This window comes from Vipera berus, assembly GCF_964194415.1.
Source record: "Vipera berus genome assembly, chromosome: 1".
Lineage (NCBI taxonomy): Eukaryota > Metazoa > Chordata > Lepidosauria > Squamata > Viperidae > Vipera > Vipera berus.
Genome location: NC_138202.1, coordinates 74,556,857 through 74,570,295, shown reverse-complemented (window position 1 = coordinate 74,570,295; position 13,439 = coordinate 74,556,857).

Below are 13,439 nucleotides of genomic sequence, written 5' to 3'. Positions count from 1 at the left end.
GGAAGAATGTTCCATAAGGCGGGCACCACAGCAGAGAAGTCCTGCCTGCTGGGTTCCATCAGGGGTGGTTCCCGAACCAATGGGACCCACAGCATGACCTATCTGCAGATCTGACAGGATGAGCATTCCTATCATAATCAGATAGGTTACAGATAGATAGAAAAAAAGAATTTCAGTCCTAGGAAAAAACACACTGGACAATATAATAAAATTGTTGGATGTTAAATTACCTGAAGGCAAAGCTTCCTTTATGATCTGCATGAGCCCTTCTGAGATTGATCTAGCAGCTTTCAGCAGCTTTCAGCAGCCAACCATTTTGGCCCCATAACCTCACTCCTGTATGCTTTACCCATTTTTTTTCAAAGTTCCTTTTAATGTAAATAAATATGCACCATACCAGCTTTATCATACATACGTAGAACTTTTTAGAAAATAAATGTGGTGGTTAGGTTTATCCCAGCACTTTGTTTGAAGCTGTGTCCAGCTTCCCCCACAAAAAGAGAGAGTTACGTAAACTGTGGTGACAGTGGGACAGAGAGAGCAGGAGGGATTGTAACATTGTGTAACTGCCTGAGAAAACTCATAGCATTTCAGATGTGGCTACACTTCTCATTTAGAGAGAATACCAACCCTTCATACAGATTTCTGGAGGAAAAAGAAGACTGGAAAAAGGTGACGGTACCATTGGACCCATCTATAGTGGAAGTGGCCTGTGAATTATATCTGTTCTGAGGATTTCAGGATCTATGCCAATGTTTTCTACTACAAACCTGTTTTCCTTCTTCAAATCTGCAATTGCTTTAGGCAGAATGTTGTACAAGGAAATGCATGGCGACAAAACATCAGGAGCCTCTTTACTAAGTAATAAGAATTGTTCACTGGCAAAGGGGCTACTAGACTCTTTTAGATCAGGGGTCCCCCAAGCCCCATCTGTGGTCCGGTACAGGGCCGCAGCCCATTGGGAACTGAGCTGAGCAAGTGGCAGAGAAGCATGCGAGCGCAAGAAGCTCTGTTTGCACAAGCAGCAGGCGTGCATGGGAAACCACCCCCTCCCTCTGCTGTCCACCCACAAAGCCAGAAAGGTTGGGGACTGCTGTTTTAGATAGAATGGAATAAGAGAAGGAGGAAGCTCCATTTTTGTCAGAGCCAAAATAGAAGGTTCCTTGCAATTTCTGGTGAAATGACAACTGTAAATTGGTTAGGGACAAAGTCCAGCTTCACAACCAGAACTGCATCCCGCAAATAGGCTTTCCTTCTTTTTGGACTGACACTTATCATGAGAACAATCAAACTATCAAACCTGGCCTCTACACCTGAGATTTTCTAACGGGCCCTTTCCCCCAAAGCTTTGAATGAATTGTAATCAGCCCTTCCATTATATAACTCCTAACACCCTGTTGTATGTCTCTTTATTTTTCTAATTTAGTTACAAGAAAACATCTGAAGATTCATAAACTAAAAAATAATGAGACCCTGTTTCATAGAAGATAATAGTATAGTTTTAACTGTGAGGACATAAGGGAAAAATAACTGTATATTTGTTTTCAAGGTGGAGAACTTATTTTCTATTTTCAGTTAGCTTGAACCCTAGAGAACAAGCCCTCAATTTTTAAAATCAAAATTAGCACTGAAATACATAAGAAAGGTAAGAAAGGGAATAAATTAAACGCACACTGCGACAGCAATATGGAGAAACAAATAAAGGGTGTCTTTTTCTTTAAATGTCAAGGAGTGGGAGGAAAAAACCATCTTACATTGTGAAGGGTTCTCTTAATAAACCTCACCAGATGGAAGCACAGAAGTGATGTTCAAAGCTACGCATGACTGGCCAGGGCTGGTATTTGGACAGGGAACACTTGGGAATTCTAGGGCTGTTGGCTAAATGGGGAAGTAAAAAAAAAATCCCACAGGAATACAGCGGCAAATCATTTCTTTAACATTCCCAAATAAGCTCCTACAGCTACCACAGTGTGGAGTTGAAGTCCACATATCTTAAAGTTGCTGAAGTTGAGAAATACTTACTTTTACTTTTGTTAGGTATCCAATTCCAGTGGCACTGGCTCTTCAGAACCTCATGATCTAGTGACCACCAGATGCCAACAATGGGCTAGATCAGGGGTAGGCAACCTTGGCTCTTTTATGACTCATGGACTTCAACTCCCAGAATTCCTGAGCCAGCTCTGCTTCAGAAAAACTCAGCTATGCTGGCTCAGGAATTCTGGGAGTTGAAGTCCATGAGTCATAAAAGAGCCAAGGTTGCCTACCCCTGGGCTAGATAGTCAAGGTTTTTCTCCTTGTCTCCCCTTTATTTGTCACTCTGCCTGGTCTTGGCCTAATGTATCACTTTCATGTCATTCTTCCCAGAAAAAACATGCACAGAGAGTATGGTCTTGAATTGTCCTCCGTATGCAATGTACAGTAGTTATCTACGTGCTAGGTTTTGCATTTCCTATAAATAAATCTTATTTTGGTTGCAGTTACAAAACCTGCTTCCCTAAATCTTACTCAAGTTAAATTCCCACTGGCACATACAAAGAGAAAATGTCTCAGCCTGAAATAATCTTTGCCTTTAAATTTCAACTTAACAAGAGATGAACATTTTCCTCCTTATAGATACAGCTGAAACAGACAGTAATTCACATGCAAGAAAAATGGAACCTTGGATGCTGACTCTTCTAGCCCATACATGCTTCCATCACCAGCCTTGCAGTGTTTAGTTTTGAGGCTAAACTAAGCCCTTTTCACAATTTCATGAATATTTTCCCTTGCATGACTAAACGCTCTGCAAGGTCGTTGATAAACATGCAGAGTCCTGGCCCCTTCTGGCCCCTTCTGACCCCTACGCATAAAAAAATGAGCTAAAAGCTGGAGCAGGAGTTAGGTTATTTTCTTAAATGCATTAACCTGTGTGATCCAGTGCAATAAACTATTTCTTAAAAAAACTGATCCATAAGCATAGAACAGTGGAGTTATATTTATTTACTAGTTATTTATCTCTATTTTTCAGGATAAAAATTCTCCCATAGTAGTGTACCAATAATACAAACTATTTAAAATAAAAAGGCAACCATTATTATTTAAAAGCAAACTGTTAGGGTCCTTCTCACGAGGCAGTTAGTGGCAATGATCTCTTATGGGGGATGGGGGAAAGAGCTCAACTGCACATGTTCTCATAGTGGCCATCATTCTCTTCCCCATTTTTGAGGGTCTATTCCAGAGATTGCAGGAAATAAAAGTCCAATTGAAGAGACTTCTGTTATGGGCATTATCTGCCTTTCTTGCTTTCTCTTCACAAGTCTTTTTGCCTCCTGCTTTCATAGATATCAAGATAATGTCGCTTATCTGTATCCTAGAATTACAGAACTATTGAGCTAGAAGAGACCACAAGCATTATCTAATCCAGGGGTGTCAAACTGGTGACCTGTGGGCCAGATGCATCACGTGAAAGCCACACCCACCCCAACTCCACAAAGGCAAAAAAAACGTCATGATACTTCAGGTGATACGATCGAGTTTGACTCCAGTGATCTAGTCCAATGCTCTTCAGCGTTCAGGGCAGCCATTTAAACCATTAGGGAAAGATGACTGTCCATCCTCTTCTTTAAAAACATCAGAGATAGAGAACCCACAACTTCCATTGCTGGACTGTTCTACAGATCTTACCATCAGGAAGTTTTCCCTTATGGATTAGTTTTTAAGGGTTTTATATATTATTATCTGACCTTTATTGTTTTTATAAGTAACTCAAGTTGGGGAACATACATGATGCTTCTTCCTCCTCCTATTTTCCCCATAACAGCAGTTACCCAGAAGGCTTAGAAGAATATCTAAGGTGGAACTAGAACTCATTGTCTCCTGGTTTTTAGATCAAAACCTTAACCACTGTGCCAAATTGGTTCTCTTATATTTAAATGAAACCTAGGTAGCTAATAGGGGGATTATATTAGTTTAAGAATATATCAGTGCAGGGTGAAGGTGAAAGTAGCCACAACATATTGACTATTTTACTTCATCAAGATCCTTGAGAATTCTGGAGGAGAGGAAGAATGCTTAAGTTTCAATATCACCATCTGCAGAGGGACAAGGGGAGACAATGAGTAACACAGGCAGAATGATGTAATTATACAAATGCTGTGATTTACATAGTCATGTCAGATGTCCCAACACAAATGCATAATTTGTACCATCTGTGTGATTACATCATTGCATGTGTATTGTCATTTGGTCATCATCACAGCTAGCTACAGAGACTGCTGTTTTCGATGGCTCAGCACTTGCTTTGTGCACAAAAGGGTGTGTTTTCCCCATCTCTAGCTGAAAAGATGAAAACATCAGGGAAATACTTCTGTTTAAAATCTAGAAGAGCTAATGCTAATCAGAGAAACAATATTGGGCAATGGATCAACAGTCTGGCTCAGTATAAGACAGATTGATAAGGATCAGACGGTAAAATTGCTGCAGCTATATTTATTTTCTTCTCTGGAATTATCCAGGTTAAAGTTCATTTTCAATCACTATCAATTTATTCCCTTTTGAAAGGAATTATCACCTGTCAATATGTAATTATCTTTTGCAATAAATCAATGCCAGGTCTCTGCAGCGCTAAGATTAGTGCTTCATCTTCAACTAGGGTTGGGCTGTATATAATATTCTAAAGTTTTACAGAAATCATCACCAGGTTACATTCCATAATCATCTCCTATCATTGTCAAGATTATACCCACAGAAAAAGGAAAGTTTTATTGAGGCCCTCTGACCATGATTCCAGCATTTCTAGCAGGAAAACCCAAAATGAACAGTGCAGACCAGGACTCCAGAGAAGAGAAAAAATCTGCTCTCTCCATATTACTGCTTATGGTCTGCATCATTGCAGGAGACAAAATGGATATTTGATAATAATAATAATAATAATAATAATAATAATAATAATTATTATTATTATTATTATTATTATTATTATTATTATTATTATTATTATTATTATTATTATTATTATTATTATTATTATTATTATTATTATTATTATTTTATTTATATACCGCCCTTCTCCCGAAGGACTCAGGGCGGTGAACAGGGCAAACATATAAAAATACAAAGATACAAAAGTTAATTCTTCTTCTATTTTTTTGTGTCAGCATTCAGACACCACGTCCTTATGATATGGTCAAACTATCTGATAGTGCCACAGAACATTTAATCTACAATATAGGAAAGAACACTACCAATTGCTTGATATTTTACCTCCAACCTTTTTAAACTGCTCTTTTGTCTCTCTCTTCTCAGATGTGGGCACTGTGGGCTTCTTCCTTGCCATGCCCTTCTCTTTGCAAAATGATGGTGCTACCATAATGTGTTGTCTTCTATGGATACAATGCCTTCCTTGCCATGTAAGAGATGCACTAGGAGCTCTTTGCAGAAGGTAGACAAGGGCAGTTAATATATGAAAAGATACTCCACTGGACATTGGGCTCAGAGTAACCACTAATGCTTGACTTTTGCCCAGAAGCAGCCAGGTTCCAGAAACAGTAAACTTCTTTTATAATTTGTGTGAAATATGAGTCTGACAGTTAATCTCTGTGCTTGAAGGCTCAAAATCATCTTCAAGGGGAGTCTTACATGTAAATTTCCAACCTGGAAATTTCCAGAACATATAGATCATCCTAACCTGATTAGGTGCTTCTAGAAATACCTAACATAGAGAAATGGTCAAAATTTATTGGGTCAACAATATCAACATAAGGGGTGCTACTAAAGAATTATAGCCTCATTTCATTCCGTATCTATGCAGTGCATGCAATGCACACTGAAAATGGATAGGCTTCAGTCACCCAGTCACATCCATCACTTTGACTTGTTGACTTCTCATTAGAAATACTCCTGATTGTGACTGCAACATCAACGAGCCCCCAACCAGTGAACGTAGTCCTTAAAAGAGAACAAGCTGAACTAGGAAAGGGATTCATTTTATTGTACACATTTGAAAGATGATATTTTGGTTTAAAAATGTGCATTAGTTTGTCATTTTTTGCTTTCCTATCTTACAAAGGATTAAAAGAAAGGAGAATATAAAACACTTGTGTAATTTAAGAGTACTGGAAATATAACAATTATGATATAATAAAGAGGGGAACAGCAGAGTTCTTGAATCCTTTCACAATAGACCAGATCAATTTCTCAAGGTTGATTTCATATAATATCAGGCATTAAGGCAGTCTCAATACAAATACAAATAGAGCCTTGGTGGAGCAGTGGGCTGATGCCTCCTTAAGTAACACCAGCTGCCTGCAATTAGTGCAGGTTCGCATCCCACCAGGCTCAAGGTTGACTCAGCCTTCCATCCTTCCGAGGTAGGTAAAATGAGGACCCAGATTGTTGGGGGCAATTAAGCTGACTTTGTAATAATGCCGCTTGGGTGTGTGTGAAAGCCCTAACAAGCAGGCATATACATAGAATGAAGGCTACTGCTAAGCTTGTAAGCCGCCCTGAGTCTTTGGAGAAGGGCGGGATATAAATGTAATAATAAAATTAAAAAATACAAAACTGATGTTTCCTAACTTTTTTTTATTAAAGAGTTTTACAAAAACAAAATTTTACAATATATCCCCAAATCCCTCCCACCCCAAACCCACCCACTTCCCCCCCACTTCCCAGAGCTAAATACAGGATTATAGTTACAATAATCATATTCTAAATAAAAATTATGCATAATATACAATTAACCAAATTCATAATGTGCTTTAACTCCCCTTTAACATAACTACAAACAAAGTACCAATAACAATGTCCCACTAAAATCTACTCATAAGCTAAATGGAACTTTTTAGTCCCATATTTGTTCTGAATATAATTTATCCATCTCCTCCAAACTGAAATATATCTTTCCTGTGAATGATCTTTCAAATAAGCAGAAATCTTAGACATTTCTGCAAGATTCGAAACTTTAAACACCCATTCTTCTATAGTGGGCAAACTATCCTTCTTCCAATATTGTCCCACCAGTAACCGTGCTGCTGTTATCATGTTCAACATCAAGTTAGTTTCTTTAACATCACAATCTACCACAATACCCAATAAAACAATTGTGGAGAAAACTTTATCTTTCTCTTAAAAATCTTTTGAATGTTCCACCAAATTTTGATCCAAAAAGCTTTTATATTTCTACAAGTCCACCACATGTGAAAATAGGTAGCTTCTAAACTACCACATCTCCAACATTTAGACTGTAAATTAGGATACATGTTAAACAACTTCTTGGGATCCAGATGCCATCTATAAAACATTTTATAAAAATTTTCTCTTAAATTTTGAGCCTGAGTAAATTTAACATTTCTAACCCAAATTATCTCCCAAGTGTCCAACGAAATTGGTTCCTGAATATTTTGTGACCACTTTATCATACAGTCTTTAACCAGTTCTGTTTCCGAATCCAATTCAATTAAAGCATTCTATATCCTCTTTATATGTGCACAATTTAAATCTCTAATTTGTTTTACTAAATTTTGATCTGTAATTGTGATGCCAACCTTTTGATCTGACTTCCACCTAACTTTCAATTGGGTATATTGAAACCAAGAGTAACTTATGTTTTCTTGTCTTAACTCCTCTAATGATTTAGGTTGCCAATCAGTCCCTTGCAATCTAAGTAGTTCCTTATAAGAAACCATATCCATACTCACTCCCATAGATACGCCCTCTATCGCGTGTCCAGGAATTCCCCAAATCGGTATTTTATAATTTAACTTATAATAATACTTTTTCCAGACACGCAATAAAGCACTTCTAAGAATATGGGATTTAAAAGCCCTGTCCACCTTCTTATCGTAAAGCAAATATGCATGCCATCCATATACCAAATCCCATCCCTCAAGATGAAGTATTCTCGTTAGTTAAATTAAGCCAATCACTAACCCACGTCAAGGCAACCGCATCATAATACAATTTCAAATTCGGCGCCTTGAGTCCCCCTCTTTCCCTAGCATCTTGTAAAATCTTAAATTTAAATCTTGGTTTTTTCCCCGCCCAAATAAATTTGTTAATACCCTTCTGCCATTGATCAAGGTTGGCATCCTTTTTCAATATAGGTATCATTTGAAACAAAAAGAGAAACTTTGGTAGAACATTTATTTTAACAACTGCAATTCTTCCCAGTAATGATAATTGTAATTTTTTCTATGTTTCCTAACTTTTGTATACATATTTAGGTTGCCTAAGGCAGTAACTACAGACCAGAAACAACTGACAGAAGCCTCATTCCATCCTGTTAATTGCAATAAATATTTTTTCACCTTCACTTTTATTTATGAAGATGTTTTCTATACATAATGAAATTCTCAAAGTACAAATGGAAATGATCGCAGCTGCTTCTGCTCATTCCTTCCTGGATTGCAGAAGCAAAACCTCACTGGGAACAGAGAAAGTTTCCCATGAGATTAAAATATTGAGGCACAAATGCTACCATATACAATTATATTTTTAGAGAATTTATATCAGCAAAAGCTTTCAACAAACATCTTATATGCTTTAGCAGAATACTAAAATGAGAAAGGAGGAAAATAAACAGTGCCAACAAAGAATCAATTCATATCTCTTCTGCTCCTTATTCCTGGTGAAATGTAATCTTTTGCCTGAGACCTCAAAATATATTGCTGTATCATATAGCTGTTAAAGCAGATAAAAGCCAGGTTCAAACAAATGTCCATTATTTAGGAGATCTTTTCCTAAGGTATGTTGTTCAGTCCTTACAAAATTCTCTGCAATTCTCTCAGAAAAATATATGCAAATTGTTCCTTTATAATCTCCTAAATAAATTTGCATCTTTCTGGTCTCAGGGGGGCCACAGAATGCATACGTTATATCATGAAGAACATCATTGCATTGAGTGGGGATAGAATTTGGAGCCCCACTTTTTAATTGATGAGGGCTTATTCTCATGAACAAGTGACAGATTTTTGAATGTTGTGGCCAAAACCTGCTTATTTAAAGCAATCAAATCACTCTGAACATACAACATGTTATTAGGCATGGAACAACAAAACATTGCCAGTTTGTTGAGCAGCCTTTAAGCAAAAGTAAACCACAGCTTATATACTTTATTTCAAAGCCAAGTCAAAGAAAAGGCAGTGTAAATTACAATACGACATTGGACTATTTTTACAATCTGGGTGACCTTGTTTCTATTTATCCCTTCCTCCTTAGTCAGCATGGCAATCATTATCTTTGAGATACACCCAGAAAATATCAACAATTTGGTTTACTGGGCCACTGGTTCCTGTCTGGCCAATTCAGCTTGTTATGAATGTTTTGTTACAAGGGCACTTTAAGCAGTTCAGAGGTACTGGGGTGGGGGTGGGATTTTATAGTTTGGTAAATAATGGAGTCTTTCACATATATGGAGGGTTCTTTTTATAATCACATTATAAAAGTACTGTTGAAATGTGCATTCTGCTGTCAGACTTTGCCAACATGATCCTGGAGAAGCATTGGGCTGCAAAAACTGGCAGTGGGGTTTAGATATGGCCCATAGAATAGTGTTTGTCCCAGGCCATGTTAACTTCAGTGTGTGGCAATAGCTTCAATATATCTTCTCTCTGTCCTTATAAAGAATGGCACCCAGACTGGCAGAAAAAAGATCAATGACTTTTAAAGATTAGCTTTATATTTCAAGAAACAACACATGTTAGGACTGTACAATTCATTGACAAGGTTGTCCCTTGGAAATTTATTTACATTTTTGATCTCCATGATATAAAAAAGATGCTGAGACTCTAGAAAGAGTGCAGGAAAGAACAACAAAGATGATTAGGAAACTGGAGGCTAAAACATATGAAGAACAGTTGCTGGAATTGGGTATGTCTAGTTTAATGAAAAGAAGGGCAAGGGGGTGGCATGATAGCAGTGTTCCAATATCTCAGGGGCTGCCACAAAGAAGAGGGAGTCAAGCTACTCTCCAAAGCACCTGAAGGCAGGACAAAAAGCAATGGATGCAAATTAATCAAGGAGTGAATCAACCTAGAACTGAGAAATTTCCTGACAGTGAGAACAATTAGTGGAACAATTTGTCTCCAGAGGTTGTTGGTGCTCCAACAGTGGAAGTTTTTAAGAAGAGAGTGGACAACCATTTGTCTGAAATGATATAGGGTTTTCCTGCTTGAACAGAGGATTGGACTAGAAGACCTCAAAGATCCCTTCCAATTCTGTTATTTGTGCCATTTTATTATAAACAAGTTTAATTTTAAAATTATGCTCACTTTTAAAAACTAAATAACTCTTTCATATTCCCTTATCTGTACATATAATTCATGGCAGGGTAGAATAACAATACCTTCATTTCAATTAATTCTTTTATTTCCAGCACTGACATCACTGGGTCAGCAATTTGAAATCATTAGAAAGTAGCTCTTGATGGTAAATTATTCCTTCATGACATGAAAGAAACAACCTGAAGTCATTTCCTTGCTAAGCAGTCACTACTCAAAATTGGGACAATGATTCAGATACATTAGGCATCTCTTGCTGCTTCCAAGAAGCTGCTGATTGTTACATTTGTCAATCTTCACTACATTTTACAATGCTTGGGACAGACAGAATTATATGTAGTTTGTTGCAAGACAATTTTCATATTTTTAACCATAATGATTACATTTTCAAGGAGTTCATTTTTTTAAAATTAACTTTCATAAGAATTATAATATTTCAGAAAACCTCAATGGATATCATTGTCTTTAAATAAAATTTCATTTTTGCAGGAGATAATGATCTTATTTTCGTTTTTGTGATCCAAAATAGATGTTGAACATATTAAGTGAACAGCTTCTGAAAGAATGCTTTAGAAGCCCTTCAGGATCCAGCCATATTCTAACCCAGCATGCTGTGTAGCACAGCAAATCAATTAACTGCATTCGGAAACTCACAGGTATGGAAAGTGTGATAGCCCCTTATAACAGACACTCCCCTGTGTTATGCAGGAAGCAGTATATCATTAGAGCATAAAGATTAGTGAACCAGTGGTGGTTTAATCCTTTCTGAATTTGTTCAGTTTTCTTTTAAAATGACCTGAACTCTATTTTTCCATCACACATGATGGCTGTATCATTCCTTAGTTTAGCTATGAGTTTTAATAAATAAGTACATTTTTTGTATCAGTTTTTAATCTAGTTTCATTTTGTTTCAATTGATTATTCTAAAATTGCGAGATGGAGAGGAAATGTCCCTGCCTATCCTTTTTAGAATGTATAAGTGATATATCTTCTTTCTTTGTCTTCACTTGCTGCACTTTCTGTAAAGTGGTACAGAGCTACACCTCAGGACTGAGGTCAAAGGCCCCAAAGAGGGGTCTACAACAGCCACTCAAATGATCACTAATGATGATGTTAGGATCAAGAGCTTCTGATGTAATTAATCATCATCAACTAACAGGTCTATATAAAATTATGCAATCTTAACAGGATAACCTGTAGAAGAAATGGCTTAATGTAAACTATATTTCTTAGACAATATTACGTATGGTTAGAAGGAAAGTGTATATAATCTACAACAGAAGTCCCCAACCTTTTGAGCGCCAGGTACTGGTTCCGTGGAGAGAGGTTTTTCTGCAGACCAGAGGGGGCGTGGTTTCATGTACTGCCTGCGTCCCGCAGATGGGGCTTTGGTTGTTTGCGCGACCCAGTTTCTGGCATGCTACGGCCCAGTGCCAGTCCATGGACTGGGGGTTGGGGACCCCTGATCTACAAGGTGCAACATAATTATATTGTACCATATTTGTATTGTATTATATTGTATTTTAAGGGATGCGGTGGCTCAGTGGGTTAGGACGCTGAGCTTGTCGATCGGAAGGTCGGCAGTTTGGCGGGTCGAATCCCGAGTGCCGTGTAACAGAGTGAGCGCCTGCTACTCGTCCCAGCTTCTGCCAACCTAGCAGTTCGAAAGCACGTAAAAATGCAAGTAGAAAAATAGGGACCACTACGGTGGGAAGGTAACAGCGTTCCGTGTGCCTTTGGCGTCTAGTCATGCCGGCCACATGACCACGGAGACGTCCTCGGACAAGCGCTGGCTCTTCGGCTTTGAAACGGAGATGAGCACCGGCCCCTAGAGTCGGAAACGACTAGCACGCATGTGCGGGGGAACCTTTACCTTTACCTTTACCTTATATTGTATTTGTATTATAAAATCTCAAAGAACTGGACTATTAGTAATGTTTAATACACTTCTATATATTATTATTTTAGTGGTTTCCATATACTCATTTGAATATCATATTATTTTATGGTCTTTTTTTAATAGCACAGCATTTTAATCTATTGAGCTTTACAAAGTTTTTTAAACATTCCTTTAAAAAAGAACTGCATTTATAAATGGTAACAGTTTTCCTAATCCAGAGAACTTTTCTATACAAATTTCCCCAGTATACATCCTTTTTAACATGCATATTCTCCAAATTCTTTGTTTTTCTGTTTTTAATATATTCTCCAAATTCTTTTTGCATTTTCACTGCAAATTTCTACGATATGAACCCTTTTAAAAAAAAGACATCTGTGTATATAGTGCTCAGAAACATTTTTATATGCCTAGGGGTAGGTAGAATCTTCTGAACTCCATTCCCCAATTTGTTTTATATTTCTGTATGTTCAATGAGACTTCCTCCTTTCTAAGAGTGTCCAGAATTTAAGAACATTTCAGGACTACTTCAAGCCAATGACTTGGCTGTCTATCAAGGATTAAGCCTCAATAAATATAAGTGTCCCTCTAAGGCAGGGCTTTTCAACCAGTGGTACGGGTACCACCTGTGGTACATTGGCACCTGGCAGGTGGTACACGACCATCCTAGAAAAGTGGTAGCAAGAGATGGCTAGAGCTGCAGGGCTGTCAGGGCTCAGCGGAAGTGCCAGGATCAGCGGCAGGATCCAGATGGAGCTCAGCGCTGATCCTGGTGCTTCTGCTGAGCCCAGAAGAAGCGCCAATCAGCTGGAATGTTGCAGCATCTCCAGGGTCTTCTGATTTACATTAAGATGCTTGTCAACTGATTCATATTTATGACGCTCTCAGTGTCACAGGGTCATGTGAAGTGACCAAAACCTGCTGCAACCACCCAGCAGAGGGGGGGGGAATAAAAACCAAACACCCCCCACCCCACCCCAACTGCCAATCCTCAACAGAAATGCTCACAACAATGAAAACCTCAGACAGGAGGAGGAGCATCGCCAGGCAGGCAGGCAGGTGTCTTGCTCGGCTGTGGCTTGGGGGGCACTTTTTTCAGTGCCATTGTAACTTTGAACAGTCACTACGTGAACTGTTGTAAGTCGAGGACTACCTGTACTTCATCACTTTTTTCCTTTTTTTTTGGTCATCAAGTTTTTGACACCTTGCTAGGCAACTGGTGGTACTCAGATGTGTCCATATCCTAAAAGTGATACAATGGGTGAAAAGGTTTCTTCTTCTTTTTT